The sequence below is a fragment of the Asterias amurensis genome, chromosome 17 (genome assembly GCF_032118995.1).
Source record: "Asterias amurensis chromosome 17, ASM3211899v1".
In the NCBI taxonomy this organism is placed as follows: domain Eukaryota; kingdom Metazoa; phylum Echinodermata; class Asteroidea; order Forcipulatida; family Asteriidae; genus Asterias; species Asterias amurensis.
This window is the reverse complement of record NC_092664.1, coordinates 10729592-10756472: the sequence shown is the minus strand read 5'-3', so window position 1 is coordinate 10756472 and position 26881 is coordinate 10729592. Positions and strand designations below refer to the sequence as shown.

Sequence of the window (26881 nt, the reverse complement as noted above, 5' to 3'; positions counted from 1 at the left end):
GACATTTAAAAGGCACCAAGGCAATGACCAGGGGCCATGGAGACAATCGCCTTTTGTTGCCTCTGTAAAGTACCAGGTGAGACTGAGACTGTCAGACTCAAAGTCCACAAAAATGAACAAATGCACCACAGGAGACTAGTGTCAAAACCAAGTCCACAATACACAAGGCATGGCCCATTTCTTAAAGGCGCCGTACACTATTGGTAGTTGTCAAAGACCAGTGTTCTCACTTGGTGTATCCCATTATGCATAAAATAATAAACCTGTGAAAATTTGGGCTCAATTGGTCATCGAAGTTGCAAGAAAATGATGAAAGAAAAAACACCCTTGTTGGACTTTGTGTGCTTTCAGATAAGAATAAAAGACTTCTAGCTAGAAGTCTGTTATTATTTTAGTTAGAAATTACCTCTTTCTCAAAAACTACACTACTTCAGAGGGAGTCGTTTCCCACATTGTTTTAAATACTATCAACAGCTCTCCAATGCTCATTACCAACTCAGTTTTTAGGTTAATATTTGTTTTGAGTATTTACCAAACGGGAACACAACACAGAAGAAACCCATCATGCACCCAATGCAAGCCTGGATGATTGTGGCAGTCTATTATAGTGCCAGTAATTTAAAAGCCTCTTAGTCGTCTAAATATAGGACAGTAGGGAAGTTTTGGCCAAGGTACAATGGGAGCTTTAAAAAAAGAGTATGCAAGAAGTTGGAGGTGATCATAACAACCGTGCGCCAACAAAATGTAAAATTTAACGCCTGCTAACACTGTGTACATTGTTATTTAAAGCCATTGGACACTTTCGGTAAACAGTATTGTCCAAGGCCCACACTTCGTGTATCACAACTTGTATATAAAATAACAAACCTGTGAAAATTTAGGCTCAATCGGTTATTGGAGTCGAGAAAAAATAACGGGAAAACCCACCCTTATTTCAGCACGTTTCGCCATGTCATGACATGTGTTTCCTATAATCCGTAATTCTTGTTGTCGAGAATTGATAATTGTTTTTATGTTTTCTCAAAAAGTAAAGCATTTCATGGAATAATATTTAAAAAAAATTCTGTACCGAAAGTGTCCAATGGGTTTAAGGAACAATTGCATGAACTCACAGAAGAGTTACTAAAAGGTAGAACTGATGTTGCATCTGACATGTCTACAATTATGTAAGCCACGTTTTACATCCACGCAAATCACTCAGCTCATAAGATGCTCAGATCCATCTCAATTTTTTTGCATGGCTACTCACTGGACCCAACAGGCATTCGTCACTTATCTCAAACTCGCTTTGCAAGAATACAATGCAGATGTCAGGCGCTCAATTTACAAACATTGCCTGTTGGTAAGATCATAGAGTTAAGATCAACTACGTGTAGGCTATGTAGGCCCTGTTTGGCAAAAACTATGGAATCCGCACTTTTAAAGACATTGGACACTATTGGTTATTTCCAAAGATCAGTCTTCTCACGGACATGCATAAAACAACAAACCTGTGAAAATTTGAGCTCAATTGGCCGTCGAAGTTGCGAGATATTGACGACAGAAAAACACCTACAAAAAAAGCAAAATGTTTGTGTACTTTGTGTATTGATTGTGAACTATCAGTATCACTTTCACTTTCTCTCAATTCAACGTTTTGTGCTGTATTTTTAAACTCATTATTTTGTTTCCCTTAATAAATATATATTATGCATTTAAAATTTGTTCTGGGTGTGAAGGCAAGCAGACAACATTTGAAGGCCCTGTTTGGCAAAAACTGTGGAATCCGCACTTTTAAAGACATTGGACACTATTGGTTATTGCCAAAGATCAGTCTTCTCACTTAATGCATCTCAACGTATGCATAAAATAACAAACCTGTGAAAATTTGAGCTCAATTGGCCGTCGAATTGCGAGATATTAATGACAGAAAAAACACCCTTGTCACACGAAGTTGTGTGCTTTCAAATGCTTGATTTCGAGACCTCAAATTCTAAATCTGAGGTTTCGAAATCAAATTCGTGGAAAATTACTTCTTTCTCAAAAACTACGTCACTTCAGAGGGAGCTGTTTCTCACAATGTTTTGTACTATCAACCACTCCCCATTACTCGTATCAAGAAAGGTTTTATGCTAATAGTTATTTTGAGTAATTACCAATAGTGTCCACTGCCTTTAATGGGAAGATCCACATGTTTGGTAATTACTCAAAACAAATATTAACTTAAAAACTGAATTGGTAACGAGCATTGGAGAGCTGTTGATAGTATAAAACATTGTGAGAAGCGTTGTGCTTTTGGAAGCAATGTAATCGGGCCAGTTCTGTACAAGCAAATTCCAATTTTATTTACGGCGCTACAGTCAGCACAAAATCATTCTAGTAAAGCTGTTGACAGTTACGACTTGCAAAGAGTCTCTAAACCTAAATATTAATTCTCTCACACACAACTTAATTTAAAATACACCATATAAAAATGATCCCCTTTTCGTGGGTTAGAATTTTCTTACTTGGATTTATGTAAAATCTCCTCATTATGGTCATCTGAGATCTAACGATGGTACAAAGATGGTCAAAATAGTATGAATTTGGTGTTTGCAAAGCTAATGAGACAGATCAATAGAGTCTACAGCCTCAGGGACTTAACAGGCAATTGCTACATGTATGTGTACCTGTAAACTCAAGAAGGTAGGGGCCTCTATTGATTGATTGTTTTATATCAACATCAAGGCACAAAACATTCATGGTTAAAACCCCAACATGCCGTAACAGACTTTAGGCCAGTTCAAAGCTAACTAAAGACCTAACGCATGCAGTGCAGCCAATGTAGACTACATGTACACTCATGAACAATGTAGGCTATGATGTCAGTTTTTCAGAGAGTAAAATTTCAATACTTTAAAACAGTGCCTATAGTAGCCAAAACAATAATTTTTAAAAAAGTAGGGGCTCAATTTTTTTTGTTTTAAGAATAAAGCTTGTTTTTACAATCTTACATTACAAGGCAGGAACAAGATTTTAGTCTGATGGAGGCATTATGAGGCTGCTATACTAGTCCTACATGTACATTATTGTTTTTTAGTTAATGGCAAATATTTACAGGGATGTTTATCGTGATTCAGAACCGCAATGCATTATGGGTAGGCAGATGGGGCATTTGCTAACCACGGTGTACATGTATGTTGTCATGCACACGTGCGCACGCATGGCCTACATCTTTTTGCGGGTTTAACTGGGCCCTCTCTTGATATTTTGCTATTCGCAATAAACCGCAAGTGGGATTATTCAAAACACAATGAGCATGAAGTCGATCAATGATTTGGTGTCAGTGGGAACGTTGACTGCAACTTATACTTTAGACACCATCAGCCTACATGAAATGATAATATTACGCAGTTGCACTACATATGCAAATGTACTTATTAGAGTTTGAAAGTCAGTATATGATGAAAGTAGCACTATCTTCCTGCTTTCATAGCGTTTGTTGTTTTCTGGACAGGAAGAACGTTTCCTTCCTCTGAACCTACCAGTTGCGATTAGTTACAATGTGTCAAAGTTTGTACAATGGAACTAACATTGCAATTTAAATAAATATTAGGCATAATGTGCACAAAGGGGTGGGCAAAGCATTGTGCTGATTGTATCATGGAGCTGTAGTTTCATTTAAGAAGTGCTTGCTAGTAGTCACCATTAGCCCTGTTAGTGGTCCCACAGTAAACAATCAAAGTTTTGCGCAAAGATTTAGTGCCTACTGCTTTTATGGACCAGCAGTATGAGGCTTCAAAAAAAAAAAAAAGGCATATATTTTTTTGCAAAACTTGAAACTTTAGGCCTATAAACTTAAAAAAAAAATTACTCACAAAAAAAATCTTAGCAAAGAATTTTTTTCATGCGAGTTTCTTTCTGAAAGCTTTATAAAGAAAAGACAGTTTGCACATGTAGGCCTTATAGTCTCACACAAGAGCAAATTAGCAATGGGTCCCAAGCTTGTAGTATGGCTGTAAAATTGTACAAATTGTACCTTGTGTGAAAGGACAACATTTTGTGTTCTACAGTCCAAGTTTTTTTTACAAAATCGTTTAATTGCTGTCGTGTGAATCGCACTTTTAGCCTATAAAATTTCACAACCAAACCAAGACCAACTAATTTGTCTATTTGAACAGAAATACTGACTGTGCCCCACCAATTCAATCAAGGGCCATGACAGACGAGGCATCTATAGATGCCCTAGCCCTGGTAGGACGTCTGTCAGTGCCACTGCGTTGCCTGCAACGGAGGAGTCCAACCTGGCCTATAGATGCCCCAATCCTTCCAAACCTTCCAAACCTCATACCACAATGTCATGGACTTCATAATGGAATGCCTGACGTAGTTTATAAACAATTGGTCCAGTAGACTGAGACAGTATGGTCCTTCCGAGTGCTTCACTTTGGAATTTAGGATTGAAGAATTTTATGAACTTGTACTAGTTCAAGGTTTTCATCCATGGTTGATGATTCCCAAAACAGTGCAACTTGTTTGAAACTTATAATGTATATGTATGGGCCCACTTCAAAAAATAACATTGAAGTAGCCCGATTGGGGTGTGCCTAGCTTACCCCAATAAATCCCTGACAAAATGTGATGTGGTGAAAATTATGGACTTTTTTATCGCTAGATTAAAAAGCCCAGTTTATACTTTGTGTAATAACAGATTTGACATCATGTCTGTTTTGGATGGGGATATTTTGGACGCTCATCTTTGTTCCTTGCAAATTTGTGATGTCAAAATTTGCATCGCAATCTTACTCGCTTTAATTTTGACTCAATTGGTCATCGAAGTTGCAGAAAAAAGTGCTAGAGAAAAAACACAATTGTTGCACAAATTTGTGGTTCAGGCCTGAATTGAAGTCTTTTAATATTTGAGCGAGAAATAACATCTTTCTCACAAACTACAGTACTTCAGCCAAACAGCTCTCTAATTTAAATAATTAGCTTTTTTTCAGATATTGTGGACACTACAAAGGAGGTGCACTGTTTGGTTTGGGACTATTTTACCCAAACCTAGTGATGAGTGTTCCACCGTTATTATAATGTACCTCAAAGCGGCTTAAACAATTGCATGTTTCTTTTACCGATGAAGTTCAAAGACAGTGGACACTATTGGTGATTGTCAAAGACCAGTCTTCTCACTTGGTGTATCTAAACATTATTGCATGAAATAACAAACCTGTGAAAATTTTAGATCAATTGTTTGTCAAAGTTGCGGGAATGAATGAAATAAAAAACACACTTGTCACACAAACATGTGTGCTTTCAGATGCTAGGTTCAGATTCAGATAGGGTCTCGAAATCAAATTCGTGGAAAATTACTTCTTTCTCGAAAACTACATCACTTTTAGGGGGAGCCGTTTCTCACAATGTTTTAAACTATCAACCTCTCCCCATTATTCGTTACTAAGTGAGGTTTTATGGTTTTTATGCTGATACCTAATTGTTTTTGAGTAATTGCCAATAGTGTCCACTGCCTGTAACATTAAAACAATTATTGCTGAGTAAACTACCACTACCGGTTTACTAGCCCCATAAATCGGTCCAATCCACTCCGAAAGCAAAAGATTTTGATATCAGATGCGCTGGGGCCAAGGATATGGAGTGGATTGGACCAATTTATTCATTCCCAATTTCTAGTCTGGGTGATATTCCACTCAACAGAACGGAACAAAACATAAACCGGATTCACAGACCTTATTGTTTGGTTTATCCTTGCACCAATGTGATTACAATAGCATGCAACTCACTCTACCGTTAACCATTCAGCGAGAATTGGCAGTTCCGCCTACCGGGCCCAACGCGACCAGCCTCCCCGACTCCCCGGCCGTATCAACCCAACCCAGCCACGGCAACGGACGAGAGTGGGTGTGCACACACGCGTGAACTACCAACAACCAGATCAACAATTGTAAACAGCAAAACAAAAATCAGGATAAACACACGGAAAACAACAAACTCACCACTGAAAACCACGAGAACGAGGAAGTTCCCTCTTCTTTTCTCAAGTCAACGAGAAGATGGTCAATCTGCGATGTATTGTGATTCAGCAGCGACGACGAAAACCATGGAGAGGAGAACAGAATCACAAAATCTGCAGAAATAGTTCTACAACAAGTAACAGACATCTAGCTGCATGTATGCAGCATGCAGACGTCGAGTGTGTTTACCATGTTTACACCGGATGTCAATAGATGGCGCTATATACCAGCTCGAGCTCTGATCAGTAGACCGAAGTTGTTTGTTTCTGTGAATTCTATTTTGAAAATTTAATCGTTCTTGCTTTGCCAACATGAATAGAACAATCTTTAAACATCTTTGCATCTTTAAACAACTTATGAGTAATTTTTTATTTCAAAATTATTTTGAAAACTTTCTCAACTGAAAATTTTCACCAATAAGATCCCCCAAAAGTAGTTATTTTGTGTAGGATAAACAACAATTAATAATAATAGGGGCGGGGTGGCGGGAGGGGGGTGAACGGTCGGGCGGGAACGATCAACTTTTTTTCTATGTGGCCTAATGACAACACAGAACAGTCCTAAGAGTGTTTTTCAGAACTGAGAAGTCTCCCGAACCTCCGATTATCTACTCCGCGGCAGTAGAATAAAGCAAGACAGTTCCCTAAGAACAACTCTACCTGGCAAGCTAGATACACACATGGTTTTACCGCAAACCAAATTTATATATTGATACTTCACCATGCAATGCCTCAAATCCTATATAGTCCTAAGAGTATTAATCATTAAAAAAAAAAAAAAAAGTACTATTAGTCTTTGATTGTTCCACCATGGCCACGTGTTGTGGTGTGGCAGGAGCTCGGCGTTCTGCCCCTTATGGCAAACTGTGTGCAAACTTATTCTGATAGCGCCCTATTTTGAATCATCCTCCTAGCCTACAGCCCATGTTAATTTCCCATTGGGGGACCGAATCTCCGACGGACATCTTCAATATGAGCTTGATCTTGTAAACAAAAAGATTATTGTGAGTAATACAAAAAGCGTACAGTGCCTTTAAAGGCGTGAACAAACATGAAAAGGAAAAAAAGGAAAATGATGAAAAGGTAACTTCTTTGTTCAACCCAAACCATACAAAAGTATCGGGGGTCCCTCCTATCCCATTATTCTCAAGTTCATGTCATGATTGAAAAACCATCGACAAACCATAAACCGTTAAAATAATCATTTTGTAAACAATAGGGAGGTAGTTTAGCTGCACGTTACGCAAGCAACGTGAACGTGAACGTCAGTTATTGTGTTGTTAAAGCCATTGGACCCTTTCGGTACAAGAAAAAAAAGTTCACAGATTTACAAATAACTTACAGGGTTTACAGAAGGTAGTGGTGAAATACTTTTCTTGAAATATTATTCCATGAATAGCTTTACTTTTTGAGAAAACAGTAAACAATATCAGTTCTCGATATCGAGAATAACAGATTTATTTTAAACACATGTCATGACATGGCGAAACGTGCGAATACAAGGATGGGTTTTCCCGTTATTTTCTCCCGACTCCGATGACCGATTATTGAGCGTAAATTTTCACAGGTTTGTTATTTTTATTTAAAAGTAGTGATACACGAAGTGTGGGTCTTGGACAAAACTGTTTACCGAAAGGGTCCAATGGCTTTAAAATCTCACGTTGTAAGCATGCGTAAACAACCTTATTTTTCACGTCAGGTACGAACTTAGCGTGCACACGGTAGTCATACGTGGCACAAAAATAAATAAGCCCTAATTAGTGGTGACGTCACCCAGAAACAACACATTTTTTTTGACGTCCACGTTCACGTTTTTGCTCGCGTAAATTGCAGCTAAACCTCCCTATTAACTCAGCTCTGGAGTTGATTATTGTTTAGTCTTGGGCCAAGACTATGGTGCTTGATTTTGGATAGTGTACTACACGCGGTTGAATCGCCAAAGCGCGCCCGCCACGGTATGATTTAGTTAATTGGACGGCTTGAAATCTAGACTACACTGGCAAGCTACCATAGTCTTAGGCCGTGTCCGAAACGGCGACTTCGGCTACAGCTACGGCTAGATCGCGCGCGTCTGCCTATTCTTCAACACTGGTAGAATCGCTGATCTAGACGTAGCTGTAGCCGAAGTCGCCGTTTCGGACACGGCCTTAGTCTTTTCAAGCCGTCCAATTAACTAAATCATACCGTGGCGGGCGTACCTGCAAGTACATTCAAGTCCTAGTCGTGAGTTTGTACGTTTCGAAAAAGGTTTTCTCTTGCATTTTTCCGGCAATGTCGACCAGGTGAATGCAGCAAAACAACCAAAGATGGTGTCAGTTTGCAAACTGGTCCGGTCCGACGTCTTTTCCAGCGCTGATGCAGCAAACACTTCGAGCCGTCGTGCTTCGAGAATCCGGAATACACTACACATTTTGACCTGAAGAGAACAGTTATTGTCTAAAACATGACGTCATTCTAACAATCCAGCTAGTGGGGAAGTCGAAGAAGCTACCTGAAAGACGTAGCGAACCTAAAGGAGCATTTGCCTAACGTGAAAAAAATCAGGTATTGTTTAAACTTTGAGGGCATGTTTTTAGCTTGCGCCAAGCGTCACTATCTTGTGCTGGCACTGCATGCGATTCATTGCGCCTCGATTGACGTCACGAACAGCGCCATCTCGGGTCGGGCTTATTTTCAAATTTGTAAATAACATGGAAACTAATTTTTCAAAACCTTAGTTAATTGTTCTATTTTCTATATTCATATTCCACTCATCAAATACTTTTTTAGTGGCAAAAGCTTTATTTTGACAAAATACCACTTCCAGGTGACTTTTAGTTAAGTATTTACAAAAAAAACTATTGGGCATTTAATAATAACAAGAAGAATAACATAACATTAAGAAGGCGCACAGTATCTGGAATGGTACCTTTCAAAGGTGCCGGATGCTAGCAAGCAGACAATTTGAACAGATGGGTTTTGAGGTTATGTTTGAAAGTAGATAGATCAGGTATGTCCCTCAGCTCTTCTGGCAAGGAATTCCAGAGACGCGGTGCGCAGCTGGAAAAGGCACTGTCTACTTAATTTGCCAGACGAGTTTTGGGAACATTTCCTTAAAGGCAGTGGACACCATTGGTAACTACTCAAAATAATTATTAGCATAAATCCTTACTTGGTAACGAGTAACCTCGAGAGACATTAAGCCATAAACGTGTTTGACACCTTTTCAACATGATGAACGCGCTGCCCATAACAGAACTTCGACCACACTTGCTTGGAAATGTACCCTTTCAGATGTACAATCCCATGTCGACTTGATTTCAAGTCTGATATCGCGTTATTTATGGACTTTGACCTTTTCTGGCGACACATTGCCAAAGCGCCAAACTGTTGAATGGGGTGCATGGTGGTCTAGCTCTAGCTAGGCAAGCATGCACCCCATCGCCTGACGTGCGCATACCGAGTATTTACGATATTATGGTCGATTAGATGGAGAAGAAAAACATAGACACACAGTTATCCCTGTAGTCCCTGCACCACCCGAGTTTGCTGAAAACTAATATTTCAAGATTCTTGCAGTTAATTACTGGAATCGTAGTTCAAATTTTAAAAGATAGCCACAGCTTAAATTTTATGCACAGTTTGAACCTTGATATTTGTATAAAAGTACAAGTTCGCATGAGAACAATAAATGTCTCTCGTTAAACGGCTTCGGTAATTTTTATGGCGAATATTTGTTTGTAAAGATAAAACGTGATTAAATGCAAAGGCGTGAGTATTCGACAATAATTATCATGAATGATGAATAAATACAGTTTCCTTTGTGTTTACTAATGAGCGTTTTGTTGGGGTAAGAACTAAATAATTTCATCATCGTTAGCTTCATATAGCTTAATAATGACTATCGAGGATTCTTTTGACGTTCCTTTTTTTCTACAAACACAAGCTAGCAAGGTTTCCTCCTACCACATACAGTATATCGATAGGCGGCTGGGCGGTCCAGTGGCTAAATGGTTATTGAGACACGGGTTGTACCTGGTAATAAGTTTAAACCATCAAATAATTTAGTTAAAGGCACTATATGAACACTATTGGTAATTTTACAAAATAATGTTTAGCATCAACACTTTTTTGGTAAAGAGAAATGGAGAGCCGTTTATAAAATAAAACATTGTTAGATCGGCTTCCTCTGAGAGAGAAGTTATTTCTCACTAAAATATTCAAAAGATTTCAGCTGAAGCTTTATGCATCTGAAAGCACACAAAGCTGTGCAATAAGGCTTTTTCTTTAAATTATTCTGTTGCATTTTCGATGACCAATTAGGTCAACATTTTCACAGGTTTGTTATTTTATGCATTTAGGTGTCCAGTGCCTTTAAAGGCAGTGGACACTATTTTGGTAATTACTCAAAATAATTATTAGCGTAAAACCTTTCTTGGTGACGAGTAATGGGGAGAGGTTGATGGTATAAAACATTGTGAGAAATGGCTCCCTCTGAAGTGCCATAGTTTTCGAGAAAGAAGTAATTTTCCACGAATTTGATTTCGAGCCCTCAAGTTTAGAACCTGAGGTCTCGAAATCAACTATCTAAACGCGCACAACTTCGTGTGACAAGGGTATTTTTTCTTTCATTATTATCTCGCAAGTTCGATGACCGATTGAGCTCAAATTTTCACAGGTTTGTTATTTTATGCAACTGTTGAGATACACCAACTGTGAAGACTGGTCTTTGACAATTACCAATAGTGTCCAGTGCCTTTAAAGACACCAAACAAAATATTTCAAGTCTATCCTTTTCTGGTGGGTAATCCCACTATAGTTTGAAAGTCTGGTAACAAGGCGTCATAGTCAAGAGCCTCGTAGTGATGACGTCTGATGTTCTGACTATACACTTCAACCCCTCCCATAAAGCTATGTTTTCCATAAATTACTTAAACCTATATGTGTTATTTTTTGCGGTTTTAATTAGATTCGAGATTAGTGCTCATTTCGTTCTGCAAATGTTTTTATGACTTTTTATATTTTTTTTATTTTTTTTTATAGTTTGACTTATTGGTTCACTGTATTTTATTTTTTATTATTGTTAAAACGCTATAAGAAGATTAAAGGAACATTACAGAATTGGTAAGACAACACTCGTCTCAGACCACAGACTTACATGAAACTTACACCACTGTCAGTCTAATGATGAGGATAGTAGAAAACATCCCTTGAAATATTTCTGTCTGAAATCTTATATTTGATGAGAACTAAATAGAAAATAACTTCCCGTTTAGTGACACTGTCTCAGTGTACTTTTTTATTTATTTTGTTTTTGAATACATGTCACGCAAATTGATTGGGTAATCTGTTTTTCACTTCTTAATCGTGACCCACATGGCTGATCGATCTCGAACTTCTACAGGTTTGTCAGTTTACGATAATGGTGGATTATACAAAGTGCTTACACTGCCAACAACTATTTTGTTATCAACAACCACAAATTTCCTTTATATTGTTGTCATTATTATAATCAGTTTTAATGACGTCACGCGCACTCACACGTTTTAAACAAAACAGAAACCGTAGCAGGATTCAGAGCGGCTGTCATACCGACTCAGTCAATTCTACCGTCGCAGCGGTGGACAGACGCAAACTTCATGTCAGATTGAGCTTATCATGATGTCAGCTTAAATCCCAAGGATATATTCTTTGAGTTTGCCGTTGCTGTTTGAAACTTCTTCAGTCAATAATGGATGCGAATACTCTCCTGCAAGTGGCATTGGTGATGGCCATAGTTGGAGCTTGTCTCTGTCAACCTGATAGAACAAATTGTGAGTCTGAAGTTCCAAGTTGTGCCTTAAACGTAAGTAAACTGATTACAGTGTTGTAGGTCTCGAGACCGATCTCCCCCTCGATACTCTGGTCTTGGTATTTATCTTGATTTTGGTCTTGGTATCGACTTGCGTGGTCCTGGTATTGGTCTTGGGCATGCCAGAGTCTTGGGCTCGGGTATACCGGTCTCGACTACAACACTGCAGATTATACTATTGGGAAACATTTCAACAGTTTAAACTATTGGGCAATTTAAAGGTATGGCTATATATGTTGTTGTTTTAGTAATGATTGATCACTAAAAGTGACCCGTGAATGTTCCAGCTAATACAGTGTCTGCTTGTTGAGAGAACAGCACAAAACTCTTGAGGTGTTTTCCACAAGAACGTCAAACCCGTCGACCCTTTATGAGGTGACAGCGGGTGCCAGCCGCACCTATGCCCGCAACACTCAGAAATCCGAGTCATGCATAAATACTAACTAAGAATATGATGAAACTGGAAATAAATAGTAAACTTTCGGGAGCAACCATGTGTAAATCTCTTTTATGTGAGTGTTGGCTCTAAGAAGAGCCGGTTTGGTGTCGACGTTTCGAACAGTATACTCTGCTCGTCTTCAGGAGAAGCAGAGCAGAGTGTACAAGCAGAGTATAGGCCTGCTGTTCGAAACGTCGAGACCAAACTGGCTCTTCTCAGAGCCAACACACACACACACAAGAGTTATACACATGCGTGTCGACGTCCCACAAGTTTACTATTTATTTCTAGTTTCTTCATATTCCCCCACATCATGCAAAGCTCGTTTACAATTCTATGAACCTATTGAAAACAACAGTATAAGTTCAAATCCGAGTTGGCGGCTACAGCTACGGCTATGGCTGTTACTAAAGGTGTTGCTATGGAGGTCATATATATACCTCAACGTATGATGACGCGGAAGTGTAGCCGTAGCCCTAGCTGTAGCCGCCAATTCGGACACGGCCCAAAGTCACAATCAACTACATTGGACCCAGACTAAAACATTTTCCTCAAACCCAGTCAGTAGGCTATAAGGTTTTTCAGTTAAAGGCAGTGGGCCGGCACTATTGGTATACTTACTGAAATTAACCCAGCAGGCACAAGATGGTCATTGTAACGTTAAACCGACATCAAATCCCGACGTCGGATGACGGTCGGCTCGTGGTTCTATGTGAAAGTTTGTATGACGTCTGTTATCGACCATGATACAACGTAATTTGTCCGACCACAAACCGACGTCGGCATATTGTCAATTAACGACATCGTTTAGACGTCACATCAACATTTTATGTTTACTATTTAATAGTTAGTTTATTTTTAATTATTAACATTTATATTATAAAAGCGCTTAAATCGCATGGGCGCCGCCATTGTTGTTGTTTGGCAAGTGGTGCCCGCACCCTGCTGAAATGATGCGTCCTGGGGTAAATTTCGGGGTACCCGTGTTGGGGCATGTGTTGTTTGTGACGTCACAGTCAAAGCGCGAGCGTGAGTGCAGCCCCCGATTTCACGAAGCGCTGCGACGCGTCGCAAGTGCAAGTTGCGACCGGTTACACGTCGTAAGTTGCGATGCGTATGAAATCGATTTCATCAAAGTTACGATGCGTTGGATGCGTCGCAAGTTCCTTGACAACGAGGAAGAACACGTCGTAAGTTACGACTACCCATAGGGTCGTCGTAAGAATGCGATGTTTCATTTGGTTACGCACAAAATACATGAAAGGACATAACAATTACCACACGTAACTTCCTTGAACCAATCGGGAAGACACTAGACAACAAATGGAAATTTACCCCCCCCCCAAAAAAAAAAAAAAAAAAAAATGGGTAAAAGAAATGAAAACTAACACACGCATAACAAACGAACACACACAAACTAAACAACTAAACAAATAAATAATTATAAACCAACCAAAAAACCCAAACCTAAACACTAGTCCGGAACGGTTGAGTGTCTGGGACTGTCTGCCATCTTGAATGAACTATAATACACGACTGTTTCATGACCAAGTTGTACACCGGAGCTACGATGCATCGCAGAGCCGCGATGCATCGTAAACCATACGATGCATCGTAAGTTAAGAAGAGCTTCGTGAAATCAACCAGAACTGTAGCAGTTCATCCTCGTCCAAATGGTTGTTTTTATTAAGAGTGAAAATAGTGTGTGTTGCGACTCGTCGCGCTTACGACGTGTTTGGTGAAATGGATTGTGGAACTCGTCGCAGCCGCGACGTGTCTTAGGTCTGCGACGCATCGCAAACCCTACGATGCGTCGCTACTTGCGATGAGTTTCGTGAATGTCCTTTGTGATGTCACAGTCACGGAGCGAGCGTCCAGTAACTTCGCGCGTACATACAGTACAGAACAATGCATGGGGGGGGGGGGAGCACGACGACATGATGAAGACTGGTGGTGGTGGGGAGCACGTTGTGTGGACAGGGAGATGGAAGGGACATGTAGTGGTACGTCTGTTGGAAGAGGGCGGGGGAACGCCAAAAAATGTAGGGAGTATTAGTAAAAGGGCTGGACAAATAATACGGAAAGGGGAAGAAAAAAAGGGACTAATGACATTGGACAGGGAAAAAATAAACTGGACAGAGAAAAATACACGAAACGGAGAACCACCTGACTGGCGGGACCCGCGGGGAACAGGAAAAGTTATGGGACGGCAAAAAGTGCAAAGAACAATTCACGGACGGGATGACGGGAAGGAGGCACGGGTTAGATTTGGACGGGGATAGGAGGTAGGGGCACAAAGTGGTACGGCTGTGGAACGGGGGACGGGGGAACAGCAAAAATAGAAATGACGGGGAAAATGAACAGGGCTGGGGTATAGGTAGGGATTGAACAAATCAAAAGGGACTACCGTGATATGGGACATGGGACAGGAAAATATTCAACTGAATGGGGGGGGGGGATTAAGCCCATAAAACGGGAAAAACCCACAAACGGGACCTGCACGAAACTGGAAAATATGAGTTATGGGCAAGCAGTGGCAAGCAAAGAACAATGCCAATGCACGGAATCGCGGGGACGGGAGGCAAGGAGGTGTGGGTTAGATATGGGACGGGATAGGGAAGGGGCACACGGTGGGACAGGGAGTTGGGGAAAAATGAACGAGGCTGGTGAGGGGGGAAAAAGCAAAGGGGTTTGAAAACTATACATGACAGGAAAATAATCAACTGCACTGGAACAAAATAAACGAAACGGGATATAAACGCTGGGAAAGAACCACTATCGGGAAATATGGATGGGATCGACAATGCCGAAACGGAAAAAAGATGGACAAGTGTACGATTTCACAAAGCACTAAGATTCGTCTTAACTTAGGATGGGCTGTTTGCCACAGTGATTTGTATTGTGACCCTGCCCAGCCACTTTAGCCCTCCCCTGTACACAACGCTACACTTTTTTACGTCGAGCGCCAAGCGCGGCATCCCGCTAGTTATCAATTAATACAATGCACACATACAATCCGCTTGACCTCCCTTCGTTGACCTCTAGTCACCGCACCTGTTTACTATTCAATGGTACAGCATGTGTATATATACCGATCGGTGTCAAGAATTTTGCATTCAGTGGTGTTATAGATTGTAATAAAACTTTGTAGTTTTAATTAATATTTTGGAATTGCGCTGTCAAATTTAGTTCTCACATTTAATTTGTCACAAAATCTATTGATACTTAACACAAACAAAACAAAACATGTGTTTGTAGTATCTAATTACCGATAAGTTTGTTGTATAATAGTTGCAGTATGTAACCACATCTAAGTCTGACCTCAAAATCTGCATAATATGCAAATGATGTCGTGACAGTATATTGCCGTCACAATTAGCTGACCATAATATGACGAAATACTGACGTACATATTTTGACGTCATAATGACGTCACAGGTTGACCAAAATATAATGACGCTACTAACTGGTTGTAATACAAACAATAATATGTCATGACGTTTGTTTATGGTCAGCTTTGGTCAATCTGACGTTGTATTTCAGTCACTTTTTGGTAATCTGACGTCGCGACTCAAAGTCAACCATAATATGGCTTTAGAAAGACGTCGTGTGCCTGCTGGGAATTATTAGCTAAAACCTTTACTTGGTAACGAAAATGGGGAGAGGTTGACCGTATAGAATATTGTGTGAAACGGCTACCTGTCAAGTTCCCCCTTCACTGGTGGGTAATTGTCTCACGATGGTTTGGAAGTCTGGTAACAAGGCGTCAGTCACGTTCACATGATGACGTCATGTTCTGACTACACTTCAAACCCTCCCATAAAACTACTTTTTTTTTATAAACCTACTTAAACCTACAGGTGTATTATGCTTTTGCGATTTTAATTGGAATCGAGATTGGTACTCATTTGTTATATAATGTGATTTTAACAGTTGTTTGTTGACTTATTGTCTCACTGTCTTATTTGTTGTTTTGTTTAAAGGAACATTACAGAATTGGTAAGAAAAAAAAATAGTTTAAGACCACAGATGTACATACAACTTACATGGTCTAATGGTGATGATATTAGAAAACATCCTTTGAAAATTTTTTTTTCTGAAATTTTATATTTTGATGAGAAATAAATACAAATAATTTCCCGTTTGGATGGAGTCTACATGCTCAGTGAATGAGTTATTCAATTTTTGTTTTTGAATCTATGTCATTCAATAATGTGTAATCCGTTTTGCACTTTGTTTTCGTGACCCAGATGGCCGATCGATCCCAAACTTCTACAGGTTAGTCAGTTTATGATAATGGTGGATTACATAAAGTGAGAACACTGCCAACAACTGTTTTGCTAGCGTTTTAATGACGTCACGCGCACTCACCTGGCAGTTTTAAACATAAGGCAGGAACCTGCGGCTATCAAACCGATTTAGTCAATCACAGTCGCTGCGGTGGACGTAGACCAATACATTTCACGTCAGATTGAGCTAATCAAGATGTCAGCTTAAAACCCCAAGGATTTATTCTTTGAGTTTGCCGTTGTTGTTTAAAACTTCTTCAGTCAACAATGGTTGCGAATACTCTGCAAGTGGCACTGGTGATAGCCGTATTTGGAGCTTGTCTCCGCGTTGGTGCTAGTGGTTGCTCTAGTAGCCGTGCTAGTGGTGGCGCTGGTAGCGGTGGTGCTAGTGGTGGCTCTATAAGCGGTGGTGCTAGTAGCGGTGGTGCTAGTGGTGGCTCTATTAGCCGTGCTAGTGGTGGCGCTGGTAGCGTTGGTGCTAGTGGTGGCTCTAGTAGTGGTGCTAGTGGTGGCGCTGGTAGCGGTGGTGCTAGTGGTGGCTCTAGTAGCCGTGCTAGTGGTGGCGCTGGTAGCGTTGGTGCTAGTGGTGGCTCTAGTAGCGGTGCTAGTGGTGGCGCTGGTAGAGGTGGTGCTAGTGGTGGCTCTAGTAGCCGTGCTAGTGGTGGCGCTGGTAGCGGTGGTGCTAGTGGTGGCTCTAGTAGCCGTGCTAGTGGTGGCGCTGGTAGCGTTGGTGCTAGTGGTGGCTCTAGTAGTGGTGCTAGTGGTGGCGCTGGTAGCGTTGGTGCTAGTGGTGGCTCTAGTAGCCGTGCTAGTGGTGGCGCTGGTAGAGGTGGTGCTAGTGGTGGCTCTAGTAGTCGTGCTAGTGGTGGCGCTGGTAGCGTTGGTGCTAGTGGTGGCTCTAGTAGTGGTGCTAGTGGTGGCGCTGGTAGAGGTGGTGCTAGTGGTGGCTCTAGTAGTGGTGCTAGTGGTGGCGCTGGTAGCGTTGGTGCTAGTGGTGGCTCTATTAGTCGTGCTAGTGGTGGGGCTAGTAGCGTTGGTGCTAGTGTTGGCTCTAGTAGTGGTGCTAGTGGTGGCGCTGGTAGAGGTGGTGCTAGTGGTGGCTCTAGTAGTCGTGCTAGTGGTGGCGCTGGTAGCGTTGGTGCTAGTGGTGGCTCTAGTAGTGGTGCTAGTGGTGGCGCTGGTAGAGGTGGTGCTAGTGGTGGCTCTAGTAGTGGTGCTAGTGGTGGCGCTGGTAGCGTTGGTGCTAGTGGTGGCTCTATTAGTCGTGCTAGTGGTGGGGCTAGTAGCGTTGGTGCTAGTGTTGGCTCTAGTAGTGGTGCTAGTGGTGGCGCTGGTAGCGTTGGTGCTAGTGGTGGCTCTAGTAGCCGTGCTAGTGGTGGCGCTGGTAGAGGTGGTGCTAGTGGTGGCTCTAGTAGTCGTGCTAGTGGTGGCGCTGGTAGCATTGGTGCTTGGTGGCTCTAGTAGTGGTGCTAGTGGTGGCGCTGGTAGAGGTGGTGCTAGTGGTGGCTCTAGTAGTGGTGCTAGTGGTGGCGCTGGTAGCGTTGGTGCTAGTGGTGGCTCTATTAGTCGTGCTAGTGGTGGGGCTAGTAGCGTTGGTGCTAGTGTTGGCTCTAGTAGTGGTGCTAGTGGTGGCGCTGGTAGAGGTGGTGCTAGTGGTGACTCTAGTAGTGGTGCTAGTGGTGGCGCTGGTAGCGTTGGTGCTAGTGGTGGCTCTATTAGTCGTGCTAGTGGTGGGGCTAGTAGCGTTGGTGCTAGTGTTGGCTCTAGTAGTGGTGCTAGTGGTGGCGCTGGTAGCGTTGGTGCTAGTGGTGGCTCTAGTAGCCGTGCTAGTGGTGGCGCTGGTAGCGTTGGTGCTAGTGGTGGCTCTAGTAGTCGTGCTAGTGGTATCGCTGGTAGAGGTGGTGCTAGTGGTGGCTCTAGTAGTGGTGCTAGTGGTGGCGCTGGTAGCGTTGGTGCTAGTGGTGGCTCTAGTAGTCGTGCTAGTGGTGGCGCTGGTAGCGTTGGTGCTAGTGGTGGCTCTAGTAGTCGTGCTAGTGGTGGCGCTGGTAGCGTTGGTGCTAGTGGTGGCTCTAGTAGCCGTGCTAGTGGTGGCGCTGGTAGCGTTGGTGCTAGTGGTGGCTCTAGTAGTGGTGCTAGTGGTGGCGCTGGTAGAGGTGGTGCTAGTGGTGGCTCTAGTAGTGGTGCTAGTGGTGGCGCTGGTAGCGTTGGTGCTAGTGGTGGCTCTAGTAGTGGTGCTAGTGGTGGCGCTGGTAGCGTTGGTGCTAGTGGTGGCTCTAGTAGTGGTGCTAGTGGTGGCGCTGGTAGAGGTGGTGCTAGTGGTGGCTCTAGTAGTGGTGCTAGTGGTGGCGCTGGTAGCGTTGGTGCTAGTGGTGGCTCTATTAGTCGTGCTAGTGGTGGGGCTAGTAGCGTTGGTGCTAGTGTTGGCTCTAGTAGTGGTGCTAGTGGTGGCGCTGGTAGCGGTGGTGCTGGTGGTGTAGTGGCTCTAGTAGTGGTGCTAGTGGTGGCGCTGGTAGCGTTGGTGCTAGTGGTGGCTCTATTAGTCGTGCTAGTGGTGGGGCTAGTAGCGTTGGTGCTAGTGTTGGCTCTAGTAGTGGTGCTAGTGGTGGCGCTGGTAGCGGTGGTGCTGGTGGTGGCTCTAGTAGCGATGGTGCTAGTCGTGATGGTGGTGGTTGTATAATATACGACTTTTCAAGATGTGACTTCAAGGTAAGTATTCGAATCTCCCCCCCCCCCCCCCAAAAAAAAAAAAAAAAAAAAAAATAGTTGCAGAGGGGGTACTTCAAAGACATAATGGGTCGTAGATTGTTTTTGTCGACGTTATGATGATTAATAGGCGGATCTATTAATACAAATTCAATAAAAGTCACCCGTGAATGTTCCAGCTATATAACACTGCTATATAACACAGCGTGTTTGAATAAACAGCAACACAGCAACAAAACTCTACCGGTGTTTTCCACAAGAACGTCAAGAACGCGGGTACCAATCGCTTCTCTGGCCGTAACATTCGCGAACAAACACAAGCCATCAGCATAGGCCTAGCTATAGGAACTACAGCTTGTGCGACAAGGTTGTTTTTTTCTTCCATTATTCTCTCGCAACTTGGACGACCCGAGTTGAGTTCAAATGTTCACAGGTTTGTTATTTTATGCAAAAGTTGAGATTCACCAAGTGAGAAGATGGTCTTTGACAATTTTATATAAAAGGTGTCCAGTGCCTCTAATTTGTTTTTTTCTGTCTATACTTTAGAGTACAAGCGGCGCTGTTATTTGCAGTAGCTATTACATAAAGGAAATGGGAACATGTGAAATCGGTGATTCCCCAGTCATTATCTCTACACATAAGGAACTCTGCAATGTTATTGAGTGGTGCAATAGTGCACAATGTAATAACAACTGTAACAACGTCAGGATTGAATACATTGGAGTTGTGGTATGTTTATTCTTTATTTTACCCATTATGGAATCTGCTGTCAGTATGGTTGACTTTAAAGCTAAAACATGAAAAAGAAAGGACATGAATATCAAAAGGTTCATATACCATTTCTTAATTGCTTGTTTCTGTTAAGTTCAAGTTTAAACAAATAAGTCCAAGTGTGACTAAATATTTATGGGGTCGATTTCACAAAGAGTTAGGATAGTCCTAATTTATAACGAGTAACTGGTCCTAACTCGAGATAAGACTAGTCCCAACTCTGTGAAATCCACCCCACTGGCTTCTGTTTAGGTTGCGAGTAATACAGTGCTATTCAAACATCAGTGTAATTGTAAACAATAACATGCCAAACAAAATGTGTTTTACCCATGCAGCCTTTCATGTCTGTGTTTGCCAGCTCCGGATGTTCAGGTGAGCCACTCCAATATTTGTACATTTTGCTCGTGATATCAATGTTGAATAGTTTAATTCGATGTTATTGAATAAATTAATTGTCTCCGGGTTTCTAGATATGCGATCCTTGTCTCAAGATTAAAAGGCACTGGACACTATGGGTAATTACTCAAAATAATTGTTAGCATAAAAACTTACTTGGTAACGAGCAATGGAGAGCTGTTGATAGTAAAACACGTAGTTTTCGAGGAAGAAATAATTTCCACTAAAATATTTGAATTGATTTCGAGACCTCAGAATAAGATAATGGGGTTTCGAAATCAAGCACATGAAAGCACACAACTTCGTGTGACAAGGGTGTTTTTTCTTTCATTCTTATATCGCAACTTCGACGACCAATATTGAGCTCAAGTTTTAACAGGTTTGTTACTTTATGCATATGTTGAGATACACTAATAGTGAGAAGACTGTTCTTTGACAATTTCCAATAATCTTCAGTGTCTTTAAAGGAACATTTTCTGGCAGTGTAAGCACTTTTTGAAATCCACCATAAACTGACAAACCTGTAGAAGTTTAAGATCGATCGGCCATCTTTTACGATAAAATAGTGAAAAAAACGATTACACCATTTTTGCTGGACATCGATTTAAACAAAATGAATAAAACGCTCACTGAGCGATAAACTTCAAACGGAAAATTAGTTTGATTTATTTCTCATTATATATGACAAATGTGACGTTTCAGACATTAATATTTCAAAGGATTTCTTGTACTTTTATCATCAGTATACCGTGTAAGTTTTACGTATATAAATTATATTTTCTTAGAGACGAGCTTTATTTCTTACCAATTCAGTAATGTTCCTTAAATTGTTTAATTTCGATTTTCTAGAAAATGAGACCATTGTCACAAGTTTGTATTAGGTATGAAAAAAAACAGTCCATAATTTTGTGTATAATGTACAAATTCGGGGGTGATTGACAAAATGGGGTTTCTAAAAATAAGCATTAATAAGCATAATAATTTGCACTACACGAGAATTTTAAAACAACTTGCTATTGGTATGGGTATTTTTGTTTTCTTAAACGAATTTCGTATAATGGGCTTAATACAAGTTAACAACAAATATTTAAATTCATTTAATATAGGCAAAATTTGTTTACTCGTTTTCTCATAATTATGCAGGAGAATTGCAGTCTATTCAAAGGTCACTCTTAAGCTTATTTTCCCCTGCACCAATTCCGGTCAAAATGCTTCGCATCCAATGTGACAACATTCCCTCCACGACCACGTTCAATGTTGATGGGGGAAACGGGGCGGGTGCAGGGCACTCTTTTTTCTCTTCTTTTTGGGGGTGGGGAGGTTTTTTGTTTGTTTTGTTTTTACATTGTTAGGTCACCCACAATGTTTTTTTTAATAGAAAAGGGATAATAGAAACCATTGTCTGTCCATCTGTCTGTCTCTTTTGGCTTACTAAGTCTATGTGCGGGTGATTCTTTTTATTAGGCAACATTTATGTTTGTATGTCCTCTGTTTGGTTGTTTGTAGAGTGGTTGATCGTTTGTTTGATTGTTTGTTCATTTTAAACGAAAAAAAAATATTCTACAATTATTTATCATTTATTTTCTTTATCAACTAATTTTTAGGGAGTGTCTGCTTGCACAAACAAGGCGAGGTATGCAGTTTGACAACTAAAAAATGTGCCGGCGGTAACAAGACTCTATGCAAGCAAGGTAAGACAAATGCCCGTTGTCAATCAGCTTAAAGTCACCTGGAAGTGGTATTTGTCACTTATATATGTTTTTTGATGAGTGTAATGTGAATAAACAGTTAACTAAGTTTAAAAAAAATAGTTATTATCCTATTTTTAAATTTAAGAGTAGGCCCCGACCCGAGAGGGCGCTGTTCGTGACGTCAATCGAGGCGCGATATTTGAAGAGAATGCTGCACAGCGCTGAAAAAGACGTCGGACCATTTTTTAGGCACTATTGCTCTTGTGAGTCTGACCAGCCATGCAGACTGACCCCATCTTTAGTTGTTTTGCTGCATCCAGCAGCAATACCAATGCAAGAAAACAACTTTTTCGAAACGTACAAACTCAATGACTTGGACTTGCATGTATTTTGCACGTGTGTTTACTCTATGCATCAAGGCAAAGTCTGCCTCAATTGACGTCACAAAAGGGGTAGGCGAAGTCAACCCCCAAACAACTTTTAAAACTTGTTTTACAGATAAATCGTGACAGACAATTTGCAAAAAAAACGATTTTATTGTTACTTAACATCTATTCTTATGTTTGAAAATATATATATATATATATATATATATTTCCAGGTGACTTTAAAACATTTTGAAAGCCTGTTATACATTGCTGTTTCGGTGTAATTTGTAAATCATGTTGACCTCGTTCCAAAGTTGGATAACAACATGTATATTTTTGTCTTGTAAAAGTTATAATTTTCTTAATTGATCTTGCAAGTTAAGTAGACCGTGCCTTTTCCAGCTGCGCACCGCGTCTCTGGAATTCCTTGCCAGACGAGCTGAGGGACACACCTGATCTATCTACTTTCAAACACAACCTCAAAACTCATCTGCTCACTTTGTCAGCTTGCTAGCATCCGGCGCCTTTGGATGGTACTATTTCAGATACTGTGCGCCTTGTAAATTGTATGTAATTACTAATATTATTATTTTGTTTTCAAAATAGTTCTGCATTAAGAGCTGGGAAGCATGGGAAACCATTGAAATGTCATAAGCTGGGTAAACAGTAATCTCTTTCTGTTTCCGGTATTATATTGAACAGCCAGTCAATATTTTTCTACTGATAGGTTAAGTGGGTGGTTAAAGGAAACTCGATAAAAGTTGCACTTTAACAATTTGTTGTTATTAATATTTTAAATAGCGTTATGACCGATCACAACATCATTCTGTTTTCTCTGTTCTTGCTCCTTTTCATCATTAATAAATTTGGCAACATATGCACAAAAGTAATGTAACGGGAATGATTTAAAATTGTTGATACACTACCAATACAGGTCTGATTTAAGCCTACCATTGTTTTGTGTTTTCCGAGAAGGACATAAGTTTTTTGTTGCTGTATTACAAAAAAGTAGCAATGCGCAAAGTGCGGAAAGAGCATGGACAACGAGGGTCGATCTAAGGTCAAAAACGATAAATACAAACTGAAAATGTCTTTACTGTTATCTATTAAATAGGGATTAAATGTTTGAGAAAAAAAACTACAGCGAAAATATGAGGAGTCGCGAAGCCTTCTGGTACATCCTGTCAGATTTGTGTGAGTAGAATTGACCTTCTTTCTCGTTCTTCTTCTTTCATTTACAAGTTTTATTTTAATATTGAATTTATTATTATCAGACGTACCGACCACAACTGGCAAAATTCAACAATCAACCACCGAGGAAGTGTCGTCTCTCCCCTCATTGTCAACCGACCAACCAACTCCTAGTCCCGGGGTGTTGTCCAGCAGCTCGACAACCTTAGAAGGGACAGTTCCCACAACCTTAGAAGTTCACACAACCTTAGAAGGGACGGTTCGCACAACCTTAGAAGGGACGGTTCTCACAACCTTAGAAGGGACACATCCAGTAACAACGACGGCACCTTTGTTGACCACCGACTACAACGGTACCGGTTCACCCAATGTGTCTGAAAATTTAAAACGCTTTGGCCAATCTGGTCTCTGACAATAACCAATAGTGTCCAGTGTCTTTAAGAGCTGGGAGGCCTGGGAAACCATTGAAATATCATGAGCTGAGAAAACAGTTATCTCCTTCTGTTTCCGGTATTATATTGAACAGCCGGACAATAATTATTTTAAAACTCGAAATATAGGTTAAGTGGGTGGTTAAAGGAAAACTCGATAAAAGTTGCATTTTTACAAAAGTTTTAATCTTTATAAAAAAACGTTATGACTGATCAGAACAAAAATCTGTTTCCCTTTTCATGCACCTTTTCATCAATAAAATATTTGCAACCACAAGCAAAATAGAAAAGTAACGGGAATGATTTAAAATTGTTGGTACACTATACCAATGCAGGTTTTTATTAAGCCTACCGTTGTTTTGTGTATTCCGTTGAGTCACAGGTTCAAGGCTAAGGACAGAGGATTTTTGTTGCTGTATTATATTTTAAAAAAAAAGATAACAGCAATGCGAATAGTGCGAAAAGAACATGAACAACTTTTGGACCGAGGGTCGCTCCAAAGTGAAAAACGATTTAAACTGATTTTTTTTTTTTTTTTTTTTTTTTTGGGGGGGGGGGTGGGGCGGGATGAACGGTTTCCGATAAAAAAATATATAAAAAATCGGCGAAAATAAGGGGAGTCGCGAAGCCTTCTGATGCAATCCTTTCAGATTTTTTTTGAGTAGGATTGAAACTCTCTTTCTCGTTCTTCCTCTTTCATTTACAAGTTTTATTTTAATAATGAAATTATTATTACTAGGAGAACCGACCACAACGGGCACAATTCAACAGTCAACCACCGAGGAAGTGTCGTCTCCCCCGTCAACCGACCAACCAACTCCTAGTCCCGGGGTGTTGTCCAGCAGCTCGACAACCTTAGAAGTGACAGTTCCCACATTCTTAGAAGGGACACAACCAGTAACAACGACGGCACCTTTGTTGACCACCGGCACCGGTTCACCCAATCTGTCTGAAAATTTAAAAAGCTTTGGCCAATCTATTCAGGAGTTAGCTAAAATATCTCACGTACGTATAGAGCTTGATCATTTTAGACTGTTAAGTTTTCCAAAATATATATGATATACAGATCCTTGTCATTTGATTGGTGGAACTTACTTCACGTGACATTCACTATTACTCCCATCCGCACCGGCGATCGAAAAGACCTATTCGCCCGTGGGGAATAGCACTTCCCATTCAAAAGTTAGGATCATCCTTGTTCCCAATGATTTTGAGCAGTACAGCGCCGCCGCGCCGCTGCTAAAACAAAGGAGCACCTGTGCAAAAGGTTGTGATCCGATTGCTATTAAATTTGTGCATTGTTACCGCTCTACGCGGCGCTATTATGATTTTTCATAATGTTATACTTTTAAAATACATCAAATGACAAGGATCTATTTGTCAGTTATATGAAACAAATATTGAGTGGCTTTAATTCGTTGAATGGAATTCCACTCTGAGCCACTCAATATTTGTATACTGTCTGCAAGAAACAGTTTAAAATCTTCAATGACACTAAAAGTGTTTAGTATCCACTAAGCAACAAATGAGCAAGATACACAATCAGATACTGTATATGCATGGCATAATGTAAGCTCATTTGGCCAGTAAGCAATTTATGTTAAGCGTTGTGTTGCGCTTAGCTAATTTGGTCCTGCTTAAAGCCATTGGACACTTTCAGGACAGAACAAAAATTGAAAGTTCACAGATTTACAGAAAACTTACAGGGTTTACAGAAGGTCAGGTAATGGTGAAAGACTTTCTTGAAATATTATTTCATGAAAATGCTTTACTTTTTGAGAAAACATTAAAACAATTATCAATGTTCGATATCGAGAACAACGGATTTATTTTAAACACATGTCGAAACGTGCGGATACAATGGTGAGTTTTCTCGTTATTTTCTCCCCACTCCGATGACCGATTGAGCCTAAATGTTCACAGGTTTGTTATTTTATAGTTTTGATACACGAAATCTGGGCCTGTTTACCGATGTTGTGCGATTGCTTTAATTTAGCTCTGGTCTGGTCATAGAGTTGCTACTAAAAGTTATACATATTCTGCTTAGCAAAACTATGCAGGATACCAGTCACAATTATATTAACTAAGATTCTAGGTAAATTTTGCTTCAAAACCAGGTCATTCTGACTCATAATTGAGTATCCAAAACGGTACCCTCTGGTTATCAAATTTCATAATGCCGCTTTTACAAGCAGAAATGATGGCTTATCATGTGTCTGCTAAGCAGAAACGAGCAGGATACCAGTCACACATTTTGATGTGGTTTTTTTGGTTGGTAACCTTGATCTGGTGAGCATCATTTTGTTGCCAGCACTTTTCATATAATAAATAATAATAATAATTTATTTTTAATATAGCGTCTTACATAAAATAAAAAAATCTCAAAACGCTGTGCAGTATGTTACATATAAACATTAAGCTAAAAAGAGTATGCAAAACACAGCAAAATTACATTGTACAATAAGAACGACAAACACAAACAATGACAAACACCAATACGAGACAATCAACAATACAACACCACAGAAAAGGCAATGAAAAAAAACCCTGTTTTTATAACTGTTTAAAAGCTTGAAATTGTGTCCAGAATATCAATTCTCACCAGACACTTTTGATTTCACACACAAAACAATGTCTGAATGAATACCAGCCTCATCACGAAATTATAAATAAATAGTAAACTTGTAGATATTCAGACAACCAAATCTCCTTTTTTGTTAGTGTTGGCTTTTAAAAAGGCTGGTGTGGCCTCGACGTTTCGAGCAGTATACTTTGCTTGTCTTCAG

At 40.4% G+C, this 26881-nt stretch overlaps 1 protein-coding gene across 1 annotated transcript in view; it reads right to left on the bottom strand.

The window, feature by feature from the left end:
- LOC139949548 (rho GTPase-activating protein 18-like) overlaps positions 1-6107 on the bottom strand; it is a 97432-nt gene extending 91325 nt beyond the window's left edge. The window contains exon 1 of the mRNA XM_071947927.1: positions 5970-6107. The gene's annotated coding sequence lies outside the window, so the exon portion shown is untranslated. The remainder of the gene's footprint in view (positions 1-5969) is intronic.
- Positions 6108-26881: the final 20774 nt, after the last annotated feature.